At 34.8% G+C, this 21,610-nt stretch overlaps 1 protein-coding gene across 1 annotated transcript in view; it reads left to right on the top strand.

Annotated features, from left to right (window-relative positions):
* Positions 1 to 21,610, top strand: part of htr7c (5-hydroxytryptamine (serotonin) receptor 7c) — a 28,908-nt gene that overhangs the window by 1,310 nt on the left and 5,988 nt on the right. The window lies entirely within an intron of this gene.

Raw genomic sequence — 21,610 nt, 5'->3', positions numbered from 1 at the left:
AATATTAGAAAATGCTATTTCAAAAACTGCAGGGCACTGCTGTCACTGCATGACATGTCATGCCAGCTGCCCATCTAATCATAAACGTTCCATGTTGTTGCTCATTTAATACCACTCATCAGTCAAATAAGCATCAGTCAGTAAACTGCACTGGCAAATTCCTTCACTCAAATGTCAAGGCAACTCTCCGGACTTGTCCACTGTACAGCAGAAATTAAGACTGACAACTCTGTGTCCATGTTGGACATCATTCCTCCAGACCGAGAATAGGGTCAATAACACCTGCAGCCAGTCTCCCGTGACATCACAAGGGGGTCACTGACAGACCCTGATTTGGTTTGACACATCTCAGGAGCAAGTGTCCTTTGGCTTCTGAAGTCCGAGTATCTGCTGCTGTAGTGAAGCCCACAGAGCGACTGGATCATGTTGAGAAAAAAAAAATTGCTGTATTGATTTGGCAGTTTTCACTTTCACATAAGGTTGTAGTAAACTGTTATGTGATTAAATAGTTAATTCAGTCAGCCATTGATCTATACGTCAGTGTGGCCATTAATATTTAGTTCAGATTTAAAAGCTGTTGCTCTCTAACTGAAGACACGAGAGCTGTTTCTCTATGTGACAGTAAAGTAAATGGGAATATGGTTTACAGCATGTCTGAGTGTAAATACCTTTTGGAAGCGGTGCCTTGAGGTTTTGAACTTCAAGCTTTTTCTGTTGGGCTAGAAGCTCAGTTTGCTTAAAATATATTCAGTCTCTATATATATAAAGATCATTATAAAACTGTCTTATTTAAAGAATCTGTGCTCTGCATTGAACCCATCCAAATGCACACAGTCATGAACGAGCACACACACACACACACACACACACACACACACACAGAGCAGTGAGCAACTGCAGCTAACCTGCAACATTTGAGCTACAAGTCCCTGACTCTCTAACCATTAAGTCACAATTGCCCAATTAGATCTTAGCTAGTTGTGATATCATTCTTTAGTGAACGTGTTTAGACAATACATTCTTGTTTAATTATATATTAATTGAAATTGTATAAAAAATATTTTCATGTTACATTCTTAAAAATAAAGGTTTCACAACACTCTTAAAAATAAAGATTATTTATTGGCATTGACGGTTCCATGAAGAACCTTTATCATCCATGGAACCTATCCATTGCGCAAATGGTTATTTAAAGTGGGAAAAGTTTAGATTATTAAAATAATCCTCACAATAAGAAACAAAATTGTTATTTTAAGAACTGTTCATTTAATGGTTCTTTGGGGAACCCCATATGGTTCTTCTACTGTATTTTTATGCCAATAAAGAACAATTACTTTTAAGATACAGTATAAAGTTTGACATATAGCACCAACCTCAAGACAAACAGAATGTGTTACAGCACTGCTCTGTCTCCTTATTGTTGTGATGCACTTTTATTTTTTTAGAAGCATGCTTTTGATACTCAAGCAAAATGTCACACAAATGCATTTTTTGTATTTTTTTTTCAGCATATTATGTCTGCTAATGCTTAGTAGACACTTTAATCTATACACATGTACATCCCAGAGGCTCATGTTCTTTCAGCAAGCACTTGAGGGTTTTTAAGTATTTCAAACAAACCTAGTCTCTTATGACACTTGTTTCTGTTTGAAAAAAAGCTGATGAGAAGTGATTCCACATTTGAGGATTGCTGGAACAGATTTTTCTGTTTGGGCATAGACCTCGAGGTGCTTAGTGCTTTTCTTGTTATTGAGAATAAAGCCGTGTAATCTGTCAGGTTGCTCTGCTCGAATTTTATTAAATGAAGATTGTGTAGCTTCCATTCGTGATGACATTACCCAGTCTTCACAGTCTAACTGGCTATTAATTTAAAATGGATCCAGTATTTCATTAGGGAATGTACCTGGATACATGTGCCCTCTAAATGAGATTATAACTATGGAATAAAGGTAAAGGTGATGTAACAGTGTGAACTAGGGATATCTATTTGTCCAAACAATGGAAGACTGACACATTCTATTTAGTTGTGTTAGTAGCACATATATTTCAGTTCTAAGCAACTCAATATTAATTTTATGCTGACTTTAAGAGTATATAATTTATGTTGCGTAATGTAATAAATATGCCACCATGGCCCTTTTAAGACCCTTTTTAAGGCCCTTTTTATTTATGCTCTTAAATGAATTTTACAGAAGCCAGCAGTAAAGGACAGCTCCTAAACAGGAACTGAAGTGCCTGTAAACTCGCCATTATAACTCAGTGTTTAACTACTCTTGACAAATGCTTTGACCTTTTATTCAGAGCACATAGCTCATTTCAATAATGGAAGAGAAACTTTTCCTCATTCGTCTTGAAAGTGAGGTCTTCTTAAAAGACCATTAACTGCAGTGTGTTGTCAAAATCTTGAGGTGTTTCCAACAAGAAGGCACTTCACAGAAAAATACAAGTCTATCTACTGGACAATCACAGTCCAAAGCTCTAGAGAGTAAAGCCATTCAGCAGCAAGGAGAGACCTTTAACAGAAAGAGAAATTAGCAGGATTTGAGGGGAAAATGGCAAATGATTGACACTTTGAGAAAATCCAGACTGATAAGATGACAAGTGTTCATATCTGATTTAAAAAGTTTTAGGATTAAGTTTTAGTGAATTGAATGTTTACTGCCAGTATAAAATAGTAAGAACACACACAGTTCTGGGTTTTGAGGAAAAGGCACAAAAAAACAGGAGTCAGCACAGCTTTACTCATGATATTCATGCTAATGCGACTGGGTAATGCTCGTGTAATGTGCTAATGTGAATTCAAAGCACTTCAAAAATCAAGTGTCGGATTTGTTGCATTATTAAAGAGGACACATCAAAAATACAAGTAGCATGCCTTTGTTTCAATACACTGAACATGTGCACAATACTACCTGCTGGTTCATCTTTTAGAGGTGTCTTGAATTAAAATATTTAGTGCATTAAAATCATAATTATATACCTTATCATTAAAAAAGTTTGGGATCAGTAAGATTTTTCTTTTTAACTTTCTATTCAATTGCAATTGAAATTACATTTCCGAGTATTGCTGGTTTTATTTGTTTTAGTTTTTTTGAGCATATATGCAGCAATTCTGACTGTTTTACCTCTGTGAAATAACAACCCGATCTCACGGCAATTCGTACATTTTTCACAAGGTGGCTTATTCGTACGAATTCGTACGACCACACTCTTACAAATTCATATGATTGTTGCCAAATTGTACGTATTTTATGAGTTGCACAATTCGTATGAATTTGTACAAATGACCTACACCTAACCCCTCCCCTAAACCTAACCGTCACTGGGGTTTAGACAAATTGTATAAAATCGTATGAGTGAGGTCGTACAAATTCGTACGAAGAAGCCACCTGGTAAAATACATACGAATTGGCCGTGAGATAGCGTTGGAAATAATCAAAGCCACCTTCATGCCCACATTATCTCTAGTTCACTTGGTCACTTTAGCTCCAGTGTTTCAGTTGCCTCTGTCCTTTGTAAAAAAAAAAAATGCCTCATATGTTGGACAGGGTAGTTACGTGTGTCAAGATAGGAAGGGACAGATTCACATTAAAATTGCAAATGAGACACAAACGGTCTGGCTGTCTTCTAGAATTTAGAAATGAGAATGGACACAAATGCAGTTCAGGTTCAAAAAGCAGGTTTTCCCAGTGGCCCAGGAACTAGCCCCAGGTCTCTAGTGTTCTTGTGACTACTCTCCTTGAGTCTTAGAGGCATATGACGCTGTTTCTGCTCTCCTGACCATCTCTGCTGGCAATATGGAGGCCCAGAGAGAGGCTGCTCTGAGGTAAAACTAACCTGAGAGCCGCTTGACACATGGAGTCACACCTGTCAGTGTTGTCCGTTGTGTCTTCGACAGTCACTGATTTCTCCTTGTGACCACAAGAGCAGAAAGGACAGGAGAAACTGTTATTGTGAATTTTACACTTATATTTTTATATAAGAGTATTGCACGTTTCTAACTGCCAGGGGTCATGCTATACAATCGCTCAAGCAAACATTCTTGAATCCCCAAAATGATTTGGACATCAACTGACATGAGATGCCCTAACCAGAAATGATGACAAGTGATAATATGCTTTATTCCTCACGGAGGACAAGTAACCAGAAAAAAGCTTTATAGGGTGGAACTGCTAGGGCTAGATCAGCGTGGTAGAACAACTCGATGGAGGCTGACACAGTTGACACATGGGAGGGAGGATGAACATTTATTGAGTTACCTCTACAGGGGGATTCAGCAGTAGATGTTAAGGGTTAAGGCACACAATAGAGAAAAAAATTGAAAGTTGTCTTGTAGAATACATGGGGGGGGGGGGGGCTTAAAGAGAAGTAGTCCTGGTTAAATACAATTTAAAGTGATAGTTCACCTGAAAATGAGAAAGCTGTCACGTACAATCAATTTCCATCCAGTGAAAGTGAACGGTTACATAGGGACTGTCAAGGTGCAAAAATGATAAATACCAACCCATAATTGTACATGTACGTTTTATTTATTTCTTTTTAGGGAGATTTCCCTTACGAAAGGAAAATATATTTACCAATATATTTCTTAAAATATACTGTGATTTTTATTTCCTTTTTATTTTCTAAAATTGTATATATTTGAATACATTTAATAATATATTGATGATACATATATTATATAATATATTGCAAAATATACAAATGATTGCCACTTTCAATATATTGCAATATATTGGAAAAAATAAACATATATAAGAATATATGCCTAATATATTACATGATATTTTCCAATATACTGCAATATATTTTTGTTTCATAAGGGTTACTACCCCTGGTGACAGTTTTCAATGGAGAAGTTCTCACTATTTGAGAGAATCTCTCAAGATGCCATTAGGTCGTAAAGTTTATCTAGTCTGGCTGAGGTGACCTGGTTGCCATGGTAACCAGTGGTCTGGGGGGCCATTCACAGAGATCCTGGCAGTCATTCTGGTTGTTGGGTGAGGGGCTTTGTTTGATTATTTGTTTAATATAACAAATAATTGTGTGTCTGAATTATCCAGGTGTTACATAGTATATATAGTGGGCTTATATTGGGCCACTTGGTGGTAATGACATTTATATATTTTCCACACATTTACTTTCTTGGGAATCATGAACATGAACTACCTCTGGGTAAAGATAATCACCTTCTTTGGTACATCCCTTATAAGGTTCACTGCAAAAGCTGGCACCTGCAAAACTGCACAACCAGTGTTAAAGAACCAAATGTAATGGTATGATGAAAATGTCCTATGAGTTATAATTCTGCCTCCTGTACAGATGGTTTATTTATTTATTTTTTCATCTCCTGTTACATGATTTATACATCCTGAGTGACCCATCCAGGGCTCTTACAACACATAGCTTGATATAAAACGACATACATTTTTAACTATGCTAGTGTTTCTGCTCACAGAACACATTGTCAGTTGTAGGTGGCATCAGTTGCCTTTACACTCCAAGCTTTCTCCAAGCAAGAGTTGCTTTCAATAACTCTTTATTTTCTAATGATGTTGAACCTTCCGCTGCTCACATAATTTTTACTGGCTCATGGGTTTTTATGACTGCTAGTTTTATAGGCTTCTGTGAAACACATCATGTAAAACACGACTATGTAGCGAGAGGATAACATAATTGGTTGTCCACTGGAACTCCTTCCTAAAATATAAGGTCAGCTGCATATGTTCATGCGTTGTGCAAAATACAGTAAAGGTGATAGCTCAAATCATGTTGTTCAACATTAAAAATTAATTTTTCAAAAACAACCTGACAGGAGATTGTCATCATTTCATGCTTCATCTGTACTTCATGACTAAACTCCATTAAAAGTTTAGTAACTGTATTTCGATTACATTCATTTTGTGCAACTTAAAAATCGTTCCAAAGGCTTACAGTTTTCACACGTTGGCTCACCATCTTATCTTGATTTAAATGATTTGACATGGATCAATAAACTGTGATCTCTCACGTTATACGAGGCATAAACCATCACAAAGTCCATTATTTGTGCTCGTCTGAGACTTTCAGTCACTAAAAAAAAAAAAAAAAAAAAAAACGAACAAAAAAACATCCTGTCTATTGCAGATGTCCTGAATTTCATTTGAATTAATTGTGTAATATTATTGCACATCACAGTGGCTGTGTGCGATGATTGTTTAGTCTCATTAATTGTTAGAACTGCCAAATATGAACAGTTCCTTCTTTTTAATTAAGCTTTCAGAACATGCTAAAAGCATCTGAAATGAAGGAGCTATTTTGCATAGAAAGCAGCATAAAGTTTTGTTTTTGTCGCCTACAGAAACATCATTCAGCCCAAAAATGTCATTTATTAAAACAGTTCTTATTTATAAGAGGCCTGTCTCTCTTTTCACTCAACGGGGCCTTAATTAAGTGAGAGAAAGAAAGACATATAGATTTATCTGATCCATTTTTACTTGAAAAAGTCCATTGCTTTTCCACTTAAGAACTCATGCTTTACTCTAGAGTCATTTTGCTCTATTTTTTATTTAATCTGTCCAATTAATCATTTTCACTTTCCCCCATGACACATACCTGAAATGACATAGTTACTAAGATTAAGAACAAATGTACTTCTTTAGAGAAAGATATAATTTGCCTTCATATCAAGATTTTTTTATTATCACATTATCGATTAAACTAGGCTGGGAGGATAATTGAATGTCCATTGGTCCATTAGAGCACCTGCCTAAAATAAAAAGGCAGCTTCAATATGTATTTTCATGAGATTAAATACAGAAAATATTTTCCTTATTTTGTGTACAAAATAAAGGCAATAATGTTCATTAAAATCATTCTTTTTGACATTAATAATAACACATTTGGCAAAAGTGTTTAAAGATTATTGTGCTGAAAATGTAATAACTGTATATAATTTAACAAATTTCTATATCGATTTATAGAATCATTTTTAAAATTAACATTGAAAATCCTTTGTAAATATGTTATATTTTTGTATATCTTTTTGAAGGGTTTTAAATGTCAAGTGAAATAAAATACCATTAACATGAAAGAAAATATTACTGATCTAACAGGATGAACAAGCTTTTGTTTTGTTAAATATTTCATCTGCTTCAGCTACTGAGTGATTTGTAACTGTTAATAATAATCATAAAACGTACATTTTAACCAGAATCATTGATAGGGAGGTAACGTTGTTATTATTTATGCCACTTGTGCTTCATGAATCTCCACAACAATAGGTTTAGCCTTCTCATAACAGATTTCATATTTTCCATCTGTGCTGTTTTTTGTTCAGCTGGGAAGGTCATGAAAATGTAAGTGGACTGATTCTTGATATTAATGTCTTCAATTTGATGTGCAAAAGCTCAGAATAAATGACTGAAATATGAGGAAATGAGCACAAATAATCATGAATTAAACATAAAACCCCTTGGAATTGATATCCACTGAATATTGCAGATCATCATTAGGAAGTGGCAAAAATAAAATGGGATAATTCTGAAGATTAATAGAAAATGTGTTCCACAACTGAATGCTCTGCCATTTTCCTAGTTAGAATAAATGCTATGTCTGCTGATCTGGTTAAGGGGAGATGTTTAGTAGCATCTGTGTTATTTAGCATCAGGTGTGACTGTGAGTGAGTCTTACTGTGTGGCATCCTGACACACGTCTGTGAGCGTTCACTCGGACATCCTGTCAAAAAAGATTTTGCTAAATGAGAATCTTTGAGCTTAAAATTTCTAAAGCAAGTCAGATGTATCAGATGTCTGCAAATGTTTCAGGTTGAATTATGGGTAAAGCTAGAATAGAGAAGATTTGTATGTGTATTTTTTTCCCCTAAGTGGGCTATTGTGTTGCTTATCAACAGTGACATGACTGCAAATCAACAGCAAATCAATAGCAAGTCATGGTGTTTTGGACATGGTATGGTACCATAGCCACAATTTTGATGATTTTTGGATTTGTACCTTGAAAATACCATGGTAAACTGTAAGGCTGTTAATTATCTTTGAATACTTATATTCATTTATATTATTAATATTATTATATTTTAAAGTGCCATTTAAATCTGCGATGGCAAAGATGAATTTCCAGCAGCCATTACTCCAATCTTCAGTGTCTTTACCCTTTTGAAATAATTTTAATATGCTGATTTGGTGCTCAAGAAATATTTGTTATTATTAGCAGTGTTGAAAATGCTAATATTTTTGTGCAAACCTTTTTTTTCAGATTCTCCCCCCCCATGTAACAGTCTTTACTGTCATTTTTTATCAATTTAATGCATCCCTGCCAAAAATAATTTAATTCAAATAAATAATACTAACTCCAAACTTTTGAATGAAAGTGTATATATTGTATATAATGAATGAAGATTCATCAGTTCAAGAAAAAATGTGACACCAGAATAGATGCTGCAATTATATTTGGGCAATGCTATGGTGACACATTATGGGATGCATGGATGTCCATGTATGTGTAAAACATGCATTTGTTCAGATGGGCAATGGCATGATCAGATGTGTTAGCATAGAGGGTAAAAATGCATGTTTGTGTATATGTATTGGATGCTGTACTCAACTAATATAATCTTTGATTATATAAGCTTGCAAATTTTGTGTTCATAATTTTATTTACATTCTTGACACTTTCCTGGGAGACAGATGGGTTGCTAAGGATGCAAGTCAAGTGGTTAGGCTAGACATCAGGGGCGCAAATACAGGAATGCATAAACATAGCATGTTGCAAAATGTTGACACAGAACTATGCCCCCCCCCCCCCCCCCCCCGCCCAAGAATCTCCTGAATACAATGATAATTAATTGGTTTTCTTTGTAATTGTACTTAATAATTAGCTTAGCGCTACACATCCTACATTGTGCAAAAATCTTACAGTATATGAAATCTAAAAGTTAATTTAATTTCCTTTTTTTTTTTTTTTTTTTTTTTTTTACTGAAATCTTGAAATTTTAAGTACACATTTGCTAATGGGCTTCCTAGGATGGAAATTAAATAAAATATGACATTAAATATATCAAATATTAAACCTATATCAAATTAAATATTCAAGCTGATGCAGCAGATATTGGTAATTTGACATTTACAGGGAGTGTCATTTTAATGAATGTCAAAGACATTGTTTTTGAACTATTTGAAGCTGTATATCTGTGTGATTATGTTTAGTTAATGACAGAAATAAACAAAACTAGGTATAAGTGGCTTCATGTAGCACATAGGCTGCCACAGATATCACAAATATAATAAAGATTTTACAATTATCTCTTGTCTTTTTGATGCTAAAGTGATTTGTAGTAGTAGTAGATAAAAATAATTTATAAATAACCATTTTTTCATTCAGTTTCCAGCAAGATAACTACATTGTGATGTATCTATGACTAATTTCATGATATAAGTTAATTTTTCACATACTGCGGGGTAACCTATGTCAGAATTGTTTAAGGAAACCAAAAACATTCCACAGATGCTGGTCATAGACATTACATTAAAAAAAAGTTCCTTTCTGGTCGCACTGACACCATGAACACATGGTTACCACTTGAAAAGCACAAAGGTCATGTTTGCTCACATGCATTAGCAACAGATGTTCATGCATCATTTAAAAACAAACCATGGAGGTTGTCTTTGACACTAGCAAGTCTGGCCAAGACTTTATGCCTTTATGCCATTAACAAGGATATTGGATTGTTCATCTTCTTACAGGTCAGCATTAGATGATGTTGTGAAGTAATAGCTAAATAAATCCAAGGGAACAAGTAATAGGAAGAATATGTGGAACCGCCATCATTGGCTTTATAAAGAAATGTATTATTTCTAATGTTGCATATCTGACACTGCATAGTAATTTTAGCTGCATGCAATAACCATTAAAAGAACAGTCAATCCAAAAAAGAAAATTTTCACCCTTACCCCCAGGCCATCTAAGATGTAGATACATTTGTTTCTTCATCAGAAAAGATTTGTAGAAATTTACTAACATTGCATCAATTGCTCACCATTAGATTATCTGCATTGAATGGGTGCCATCAGAATGAGAGTCCAAACAGCAGATTAAAAGGTAACAATAATCCACACAAGTCCAGTCCATCAATTAAAGTGAAAAGCTGTGTGTTTGTAAGAAACGTCCATCATTCAGACATTTTAAACTTTATAATTTGCTTCCAGCTAAAACATGAATCCTCTATCCACAATAATGCTTTCTCCAGTGAAAAAGTTTTCTTATCTGAATCAGGAGAGAAATATGCAACATTTACAAGTGAAAACAGTCCATAGTTAAACAAATATGTTGGTGGATTCTAATGTGAGAGGACAACAGGAGATGAAGATTTTCACTGAAGTGCTTTTATGGAATAAGGACTTGTTTTTTGGCAAGAAGTGCTGGTTTAAAGTTAAAACATCTTAATGATGGATTTGATTCTTTTCACTTCATAAGATGTTAATTGATGGACTGGAGTCATGTTGATTACTTATGGATTATTGTGATGTCTTTATGAGCTGTCTGAACTCTCATTCTGATGGCACCCATTCACTGCAGTGGATTCATTGGTCAGTCCCTCCAGAAAAACGTGATTATGCGATCACGTGATTTAATGCATAATCAGCCAAGGGCTGCATATTTATGCGTGGGTCACATTTTTTCAAATACGCCGCATTTTCGCTGCATAAATTGCTGATTTCAGGAAGCAAAATATGCGGAGGTAGCATGATTTCATAATAATAATAATTTTCGTTGAAAAAAATATATCTTAGCAGAACGTTGAAAAATGTTGTGTTTACTTCACACAGGTAAATCGCCATTATATTCCAATGGGAACCTTATGAAGTGACGTAATTGCACGACGTGAACATCATCTGGGAAGCCCGCGGTGAAACCAGGGTGAAGGACGCAAATCAATCTCATCTGACAACAAAAATAGGCAAAGCAGTTACCCGGTGTGTTACATGACAGTGGGGGCAAATTATTTTGAGAGAGGGATGAGGATGGCGAATGATAGGCCAGTGTTAGCTACGCAGTTAGTTTTGATTTTCACAGTGGACTGTTGTAGTTTCATTCAGAAGTTGATGCACCTCTACAGTTGTAAGATTGTACTTTTTTGTTACGGAATAGTACCAAAACCTTACAGTTTACTATATTAGTTATTATATTATATTATATATATTAAGTATATTAGTAGTATTATAATTTAGCAGTAAGAGATTGCACTTTGCAATTTGTATATTTGTGTGTATATTTTATTTGTATTCATTTTTACAGAAGTTGTTGAATATTCCTTTTGTAAAGCTAGAGAACTTGTTTGACTCAATGTTTTGTAAGTTTGAGCCATGTGTTAATTAAGGGGGGGGGGGGGGGGTGAAGCCAGTAGGCTTTTGCATTGAGAGCGTTTGGAAGTTGAGACATTACCTTGAGGAAAAAACCATCATCAAAAACAAACCATGGCTAACAGTCAAATTCAGCCATTTATTTATGATCCAGAATCAGATCCCGAGGCTGAAACTGAACGAGAGCAGCAGCAACGAAATAAACTCCATCCACTGGTCCCTTAATGCTGTTTTTTCTTTGGTAATCTGTGCAGGCTTGTCTTGCCCTGGCAACCAAAAACACACTCCTTTTGTGACATGTGACATCGCTCTGATCAGCGAATGCCTGTTGTGCTCTCATTGCTCTGCTATACAGGAGCGTGCGCTCTTCCGGCAGAAGTGCCCTAGGACCCATATAAGGAATTTCCGCTCCATCTAACGTCACACAGACCCATACTTGAAAAAAAACTTTCCGAAACTTGTGACAAACCGGAAGGAGTATTTTTGGAACAGAAATACTCCTTCAAACGTACAACTTAATTTTTGAAACTTTGTCCATGTTTAGCATGGGAATCCAACTCTTTAACAGTGTAAAAAACTCAGTATGCATGAAATAGCATTTCACCCCCCCCCCCCCTTTAAGGTCTGAAATAAAACAGAATGAGAACTTAAATATTCTGTGATTTAGTATGCTTGCTTATCATAAGAAGTCATAAGAAATGACTCATTACAGTAAGGTAGTAGCCTAGTCAGAACAGGGTGTTGGGGGTCACCTTTTTTTCTCTTTTTCATCAAACCGCAGTTTTTGCAAGTTCCCGCAATTTCATCGCATAAGATTGCAAAAATATCCCGCATATTCCATCGCATTTTTTAAGAAAACCTGCCGCAAAATCAAGGATTTTTGCCCGCAACAATAACAAAAATAATCCGCGTTTTTCTGGAGGGACTGATTGGTGAGCAAGTTATGTAATGCTATAACTCCAAATCTGTTTTGATCAATAAGAAACTGATTCTTCTACATATTACATGGCCTGAGGATGAGAACATTTAAAATAAGTGAACTATTCTTACCTCTATTTTAAATATCCATATGACATCATATGAAAAGTCACAGAAGTCATATACCAATGAATTATGCTGTGGGAAAGCAATATATTTTTCTAAAATATTAAAATGCGAGCAAAAAAAATAAGAGGGACAAAACAAATAAACTACATTTATATGCTTTTGTGTGAAGTAGGACATGGAAAACAACTAGATATTGACTTGGCCTTCCAAAGTGAATAAAACATGCTGCTAATGCACCCGAGGCTGAAAGTAAATGTGGCTTCACTCAGGAAATGAAATGGAGAAGTTAATGGATAAAACCAGATATTCTGTAAATACGGAGTTGAAAGGGGAATTTTTAAAAAAGCTTTAAAATCCCTTACATTTATTTGACCGCTAAGTTTTGCGATGTTGTGCCTACACAGTCTATGAATGCTAAACAACAAAAGAACAGAATAAATCAATATATCATAATCCAGCCAGCAGACGTGCACACAGATGTTAGTAATACTGAATGAAGTATCAGCTCCCTCTGGAAATGAACGATCGATTGCAGTAATCCGTCATGTAAACCACATTTAATCATTTATTTAATGATAATGGATGTCATTAGAAGTCACTTATTTCAGTTTATGTAGTGTATAGATTTTCCTAGTGCTGCCGTGGGAAGTCCCTGGAAAATGCAGCTATAAAAAACAGTATTAGATACTTGCACTATGGTTATTTAAATATATTTTAGGATCTAGTGACACGTGCCATCTACAAAGTGAAAATAAACAGAGACAGACTTTCTGATGGGAAGCACGTCTTTCAGAACTGGCTCCCAGAGCAATTATTTTCCGTTCTTTTGCTTGACATACAGCTTTGCATGACCATGTAAGTCTCATATGTGATATTTAGATCACATCAAGTGCTTTAAACTAAGCCGTTCTAATAACAACGTATTTCGTTTTAAGATTCTAAAATGACAGATTCATCAGATACTCTTCGTCATTTTCCTTGCGGTCCACTTACAATGTTAGTCAAGGCTTTTTTTCCCACCCTCTACCTGACCTTTAGAATTAAATGGGCTGTTTTTAATGCTTTGACTTTACAATATCTATGCAAACACCCTCTTCACATTTTCTCACAAAGAGGCAGTGAGTTTCCTGTCGGGTCTAAAGTAGTTTGCACTTTCTAACTTCTATTTAAATCTTCTTCCTCATAAAGTCACTGTGACTGGACAGTCTTGAATGCTAAATACTGTATGTGTTGTTGATGTTACTACTACAGTTTAAAAGTTTGGGGTCAGTAAGTTTTTTAAAGAAGTAAATACTTTATGCATTAGTGTATTAAATAGTTGTATTAAGTGACAGTAAAGACATATAATATTAAAAAATAAATAAAAATAAAAATAAAAAATAAAACTGTTTTCAACATTGATAATAAGATATTAATCTTAGGCACCTAATCAGCATATGAAAATGATTTCTGAACGATCATGTGACACTGAAGACTGAAATAATAATTCTGTAAATTCATCTTTACCATCACATGAATAAATTATATTTTAAAATATATTAAAATAGAAAATAGTTATTTTCAATTTCAATAATATTTCACAATGTTGAACGGTGAGCATAAGATTCTTCAAAAAAAAAAAAAAAAAAAAACACAAAAACAACAACAACAAAAAACTGACCCCAAAGCATTTTTTACATTGATAAATGGTCATTTTGAACATTTATTATACACACAAACAGTACAATAAAAAAAAAGCTGGATCCTCTTTTATCCATCAGTGGTATGTGCAAGCATCTCTTTTTAGTTTAACTTGTGTTTAACGTTTCTTTCTCCCTCTCTCTCTCTCTATCTTACAGTTTAGTGTCAGAAATCAAGCTCTCACTGAAGTACTAGCTCTGAGGGCCCTAAACATGGCCAAAGCTGCACAGCAATCTTGTCTGTCAGGAGCTGGTGCAACAGCTCACTACAACCAGCAACAATGTTTTTCTATCCAATAAAATTCACATTCATTTTTTTTTTTTCAGAGAGTGAGATATCTATGAAGCATTATGCCCCCCTTATGCATTTTTTTTCTCGTGTGTATATGTGGGTGCATCTTTTATTGACATACAATTCAATTTCACTGCTGCCTTAACAAACACTTCAAGGTTGTTGAACTGATTTATTCTCGCAATACTGCAGATAAACGGGAACTCTTTGAAATACTATTCTGTTTAGTTTAGTCACTCAGGAAAGCATGTTCTGCAGCTACAAATCTTCAAGTTTAGTTTTTACAATCTTTCACTATCAGTTTAACTGTTTGTTCAGTCATACTCTGCATATTTTAAGGACATCTTTGCAAATTTCTATTCCAAATTATGATAATTCAGTATATTTAAATAGCCCTGGTCTTGCGTGACAACTATCATACACTAATCATTGAAATGCCAGAAGAGTATCTTGATAGGGTTATTAGAGGGAGTTATTAAACATCAACACTGTTAAAGATTATGCTTAATTTACCAACAATGTTAATTGTAGGTAAAACACTGATCATGTAATTACACTGTGTGAACAGAATATTAGTAATAATAATCGAAAAAGAACTACCAAAGACACAGTGCATCCATAATATTGTTGATGTATTATGTACTAATGTGAACAACAGCTCGGACTAGTGTATTAAAGCGTGATATTTTCTAATACAAATGTATTCTGTGTTCACTCTCTGTCCATGTGTCTGGCACAGCACTCAGTGTCAGAATGACAGCTGCTGCTTGTGTGCATAGTAGCAGCACTAAGGAAATTAGTTCAATTAATTATCTTAATAAATTAGGAGCTATTGGTGTTTGTCGCTAATAAACTCAGTAGGGCATGTGTCATCTGACATATTTAAATTACCCCTGAATCTGCAGTGCAAAATTAAGGTGTGTGTGTGGGGGGTTTATGAATCCAATAACAAATCAAAATAGAGCTGTTTGAATATAGCTGCAAACAGGACTGCAGTGCTGATTTATTTCATGCAATGTTTGTTTTCATGACTTCATCCCAGGACTGCCAAGATGTGAGTGTTTTTAAGATACTGTCACAAAAGAACAAATTTGGCAATTAACTATCTGATTTTATATGAAAGTGCTGCTGTTGAAATGACATATTCTTCATTCCAAGACATGGATTTTAATGGAATTGTCAGGGTTCAGTACAACTTAAGCTGTGTTTGCAGGATCTGTAGCTGTCAGTACATTTGCATTTATTCATTAAGCAAACACTTCTATCCAAAGCAACTGATTTTGATTTATCCATCAGTTTGTAAAAAACAACCAAAACTCACAGTTTACAAAAATGCATGTACAATGCAAGTCTTTAGGGCAAGTTATATTTCTCCTGTCAAGGAAAATGAACCAAGGACATGAGTTTGATCCCAAAGAAGACATGAATTCAAAGTAAGCAGGAATTTATAATCCTTTTTAAAGTAAAAGCATCTGCATATATATATACACATATACACACACACACACACACACACACACACACAATAAGACAAGTAATAGATAATGAAAAAAAAACTTCATCTGTTCATCTGCCTTGAATTATAATTTAACCCCTATAAGGAAGATTTTTAAAGTTCACCCAATTCTGTATTAAAGAACTATATTCCCTTCACAACAGCAACAAAATCAAGCTCGCAGACAGCATAGACTGAAAGATAGATTGAATCTATTTTCTCTTTAATCAACAGCAGGCAGCTGTTGCTGTCGATACTGCTGAGCTTGTATTGAACCTGGATTATTCTTTTAAAAACAGTCTTGTCGTTTTAGTCAACTCTGCTAAGAGCCGTTTAATAGAGACGCTGAGTTTGAAACTGTGCTCTTCTCCAAATAATGCCATGCCTGAGTTCACTTAACACACAGTCTCTGATATATCCTATCGCTTAAATGCAGCTTCACTCCACTCAGTTAGTCTCTTTAAAATGTCAGGCTTTGTGAAAGGGTCAGTCTGCTGATGAGTTCAAACTCGGGTCTTTGCAAATAAAAGGTTTAAAAGTCACGTTACACAGTTTCATGTGACGGCATGTCTTTTATTCATTTGATGAATGTTCTGTAAGAAACAATAGCAGATCCATCACAAGTGCTCAGATCCCCTCCAAAATTGCAGCATGAGGAAATGTAATGTGCAGTGAGATACAAATATGAAGTCAGTTAACGGTGTAAAATTGTGCACAAACAGTAACTGAATCAGGCAGTGTTTGCCAAAAGTGTCCTTTAAAAAAAACAGCAACCACATCCTTTAAGTATTCATTATAAATCATTATAAAAGACTGTCACTATATATGTAGTTTTTCTATGAGAAAGCAACCTGCTGGTAATACAACAATAATAAACTAAGAGGAGACGTTGGGCTCACATGGAAATAATCTAGTTGTATTCAGATCAATATTGTCCATCTGAGTTATGATCTGAAAATAGCCACAGGTTTTGTCCCTGACCTAAAAAAATACTGGCTGTAGCACAAACTAAACATAGCACTAAAGCTTCTTGGATTTGGATATAAATTATTGAAAAATACAACGAAAGAGAATGAGGAAGAGAGACAGATATAAACAGAAAGAATACAAAAATCATGAAATACCTTAGCAGTGTTGTACAGCAAAATGACAAATTCATAGAGAGGGAGTGTGTGAGAGAGTATCTTCAGGAACACATAGCTGTAGCATTTATTTATCCTTGAAAAACCAGACATCAAAAAGAAGCGGTCAAGTCGAACAATTATATGTATTCATATTCATATACATTAGCAAAAGCAGAGACCCTCAATTTTTTATCTATTATAATTTTTTTTTTTTTTTTGCTGATGAAGCCAATGCATTTCTCTGTTGTGCAGCGATGATATTTTTAGTTACAATATACTGCATTAATTACATAAATAAATTGATTGCATAAGCTTGATTGCTGTGAATTTATGGACAAAATGTATCATTCCAGTGCATACGTTACAGCAAAAATACAATCATGCCATAAAAGTGGCCTATATGCCTAGAGAAAGAGAATGTCTGAAATGATCAACACCATTAAAGTTGTAGGTAGGAGTGGAGAGAAAAAGGAGAGAGATTGTGAAGATACTGGTGTTTTTATCGATGGAGAGTTGGTGTAAAGAAGAGAGGAGGAGGAGGAGGATGCTGAAGGAGCTGTGGTCACTCTAAATGCCTTTGCTTGATTGTTTCATGTCCTCTGTATGTCACTCTGCATCAGTTCATTCAGAGACAGACCTGTGTGCATTTCTCTTCCATGTCTCGTCCTCCATTAACCCAGTCTCTGAATCACTTCAGCCTGGACTTTACTCTGTCTACCTATAAATAATCTTTTACAATAATGTTTTTTACACTAATCTTGTATCATTTTACAGTGCTGAGAATAATTGGAATTATATATTTAAAACTCAAAAGTACAATGTCTAGTTGCATTATGATAATATGCTCAATTTTTATACACTATTTGCAAAATAATGTCAGAATTCAAATGATAAATACTGTAGGCTTTATTTTCTTTAAGATATTCATGCTCTCTCTCTCTCTCTCTCTCTCTCTCTCTCTATATATATATATATATATATATAAGCATAAACAAAACCTCAGATATTTTTTTCTTTTTTTGGACATTGAGTTTGGGTCATCTAAAAGCAGTACTTGACAGTCAGTATACTTTTCCCAGACACAAAATGATGAATGGTCTAAAGAGCCCTAAAAAGATCTGGGTAACATTCAAATAGAGATCACTTCACTTTACTTCTGCAGTATGGTGAAAGTGAAACGTTCTCTCCATAAACCCTGCCTTACTGTACATCCACACTGTGGACCCCCAAGGCAAACAAAATCTTCAGAGTAATAGAGTTAGAGTAAAAGAATAGAGCCAGGAATTTTCTAGAAACTCTCGCACTCTTCACTAGACATTCATCAACATCTGAAATAAACAGAGATGACACAACATGAAAAAACACATCTATCATAGCTATTTTTAAGTGTTCTTTCACTAGTTGCTCTCATGGTTACTATATCAAACTGACATTTTCATTTACATTTAGTAATTTAGCGAACGCTTTTATCCAAAGCGACTTACAAATGAGGATAATTTACAGTAGATGCTTTTGAAAAGTCATGGATGCAATTTAAAACAAGTTTTGAAGCTAAGTGGAAGAGTTCAGATTGTATGAATGCATGAAAAAATCAGTCATTTCAGGAGAATGTCAAGTTATAGGAAATGACACCATTGCTAAAAACTGCCAATTTGCAATAAGCTTTATACCACATTAAGGGAATAGTTCAGCCAAAAATGAACATTTCATCATCCACAGACCCCTGTAAATGTGCTACACTGAACAGACCTGGACTCGTCTATTATTTTGAAAGTTGGACCCAAACCCAGCCAGGAGACACAGACCCGACTGGACCCAATCGGCACATATTCCACAGCAAATTGCTATTAACAATTCGATAAACAAGTTATGCAAATTATTTTTTTTTGCCTTACCTAATGTAAGAAGCCTTCTCCCTTGTATCTGACTGTGATGCACACAATCCTCCTTGCCAAGAAAGTTCCATCCATGTTATTCCTCTCTTGCCAATTGAAATTCTTAATCCACTCATTATTCCAGCTTCAAAAGTCCACTTGCTATCATGGTAATGGATGATAAATGCGACTTTGCAATTTTGCATTTTTTGTATCTTGAGTCAACTTGCATAATAATTTAGACTTTGCCCATGGATTCAAAATGATTGGTCGCCCAGTGCCATGGCTGCTGACATTAGCTTATTATCTTATTTGCTTTCATCAATGTGATCTCTGAGCAAAGATTTTAGATAACATTAATATAGTTCATTCATAATGTTAGGCTATTATAAAATTTGGAGAAACTGCATAGTAAAAAATAAATTCTGCCTTCTAAATAAAAAAGCCATTTGTAAAAGCTAAAGTCGTTGCATAGTTTTTTTTTCAAATTTCAAATTACCAACTTACTTTCTCATCCTAATTTTAGGTTAGTTACAAAGTTACAAAACAACACATGCACAGCACTGACTGTCTCTGATAACAGCCAGGTGTTCTACAATTCCGATCGACTTGGGTTTTACAAACAATTTTAAACAGACCCAGAACCCAAAGTAAAAGATTGGGACCCAACCCGGACCTGGGTCCTCTGGTCTCTGGGTCTCAGTGTAGACCTCTAACTGGATCCTCTGCAGTGAATGGGTTCCGTCAGAATGAGTCCAAACAGCTCATAACAAGTAACAAATAACTAACAGTCCAAGTAATCCAAGTAACCCACACAAGTCCATAAATGGAAGTCTTCTGAAGGAAAAATCTGTGTTTGTATTGTTAAGGTATTTTTAAAATCAAACCTTTGCTTCCAGCTAAAATATGATTCCGCTATCCATGTTATTGCTTTCTCCAGAGTAAATGTCATCTCATCTGAATCAGGAGGAAAATATGCACGAATCAAACACTAATAACAGGGCAAAATAGTCTAAAACATTTATGTTGGTGGATTTTGACATGAGAGGACAACATGGATACACATTTTCACTGGAGGAAGTATTATTATGGATTATGGACTGGTTTGGTACTTTGACCAGAAGTGATGATGACCTTAAAGGATTTGTTTCTTATAAACAATCTGAAGTTAATTGATAGACTGGAGTTGTGTGGATTATTGTGATGTTTTTATCAGCTGTTTGGTCTCATTCTGACAGCACCCATTTACTGTAGAGTATCCATTGGTGAGCAAGTGATGTAATGCTAAATTACTCCAAATATGTTCGGATGAAGAAACAAACTCATCGATATCTTGGATGGCATGAAGGGGAGTTATTTTTAGGAAAATGTTCATTTTGGGGTGTACTACTCCTTTAAGAAACTTTTGCACCAAAAGAAATCAATGGTACAATTGACAAACAAGTTTTTAATGTATATTCACATCAGATTCATAAAGCCTGGACCTCATTTGCACCTTCATTGGACCTCGTGAGGTCTCAAGACATTTTCTTTTTCATTTTGAAGTGGAAAATTGTACTTGTTATTCAAATGATTACATTAAAAGGTCAGACTGCATTTTCCATATGACCTGTCCTAGAATTATGATTAAAATTATTCTAGCCTTGGAACCTCCTGTGCCCTCAGTGTTATTACATAAATAATGTCTATGTTATTTACATGACCTGAGGACCTCTACAGTGCCCTGGGAGTCATAAACCAATGGGTGTTTGACTGCTAAGCTGCTTAAAGGGAAGTTGGATTCATTTACTTTATGCAGCTTATGGCGTCTGAGCCAGAGCTGGTGCCATGTAGAATCAGATCTATGGAGCTGTGCATATCGAGAATATAGAGCTTCAGGAATTGCATTTGTACATTTGTACGTCTTTACTCTGTCAAACCACTGGTTTAATTTACAGTACTTGTGAAACGGAGAGTGATGTCAAACATAACTGTAATACAACCATAGGGCAAAATGTCAAAGATAGTTACTGGACTTTAGTGCTAAGACAAAACTAATACAGTGTCAATTAAATCTCTGTTTAGGCCCGGAAAGTGTATAAGTATTTGTTAAATATATAATACACACAAAATGGTCAAAAAAGGACACCATGTGGGAGGCGAAGAAGTTAGTTTTCTTTAGTGAAATATAAAACATTATTGGTTGCACTTTATTTTACAGTACGTGTACTCACATGTACTTATATTATACTTACAGTGTATCTATATAAGAAAGTTCTGGTAATACAAGGTAACTACATGGGGTAGGGTTAGGTTTAGGGGTAGGTTCAGGGTTAGTACCTAGTTATTACATAGTTATTGTAATTACTATAATAAGTCCATAGTATGTACATGGGAAACAGGACTGTAAAATAAAGTGCTACCACATTATTTCTCTTTTTTTCTGTTTGAATCAAATAAATGTGCAAATAATTATTCAAGTAAAAGAAAAAAACATCAATCGAATGTATCTGTATTTTTATCTTAACGTTTTCTGTTAAAAAGTCCATTACTAAACAGCGTTGTCATGGATGATATCAAACAATAGGAAACATCTGACTACTTAATACTGAAATTGATCAACAAGAATCAAATATTTCAGAGAGATGTGTAATAAATGAAAAATTTCATTTGTTCATGAACTGGACTCCACAGGAAAAAAAAAATGTATCTTACAGTTCGATTATTTTAGTGAATCAAAAACACAAAGCACAAACTAAAAAG

This window comes from Carassius gibelio, chromosome A5, assembly GCF_023724105.1.
Source record: "Carassius gibelio isolate Cgi1373 ecotype wild population from Czech Republic chromosome A5, carGib1.2-hapl.c, whole genome shotgun sequence".
Lineage (NCBI taxonomy): Eukaryota > Metazoa > Chordata > Actinopteri > Cypriniformes > Cyprinidae > Carassius > Carassius gibelio.
This window is presented reverse-complemented; position numbering and strand designations above follow the sequence as displayed.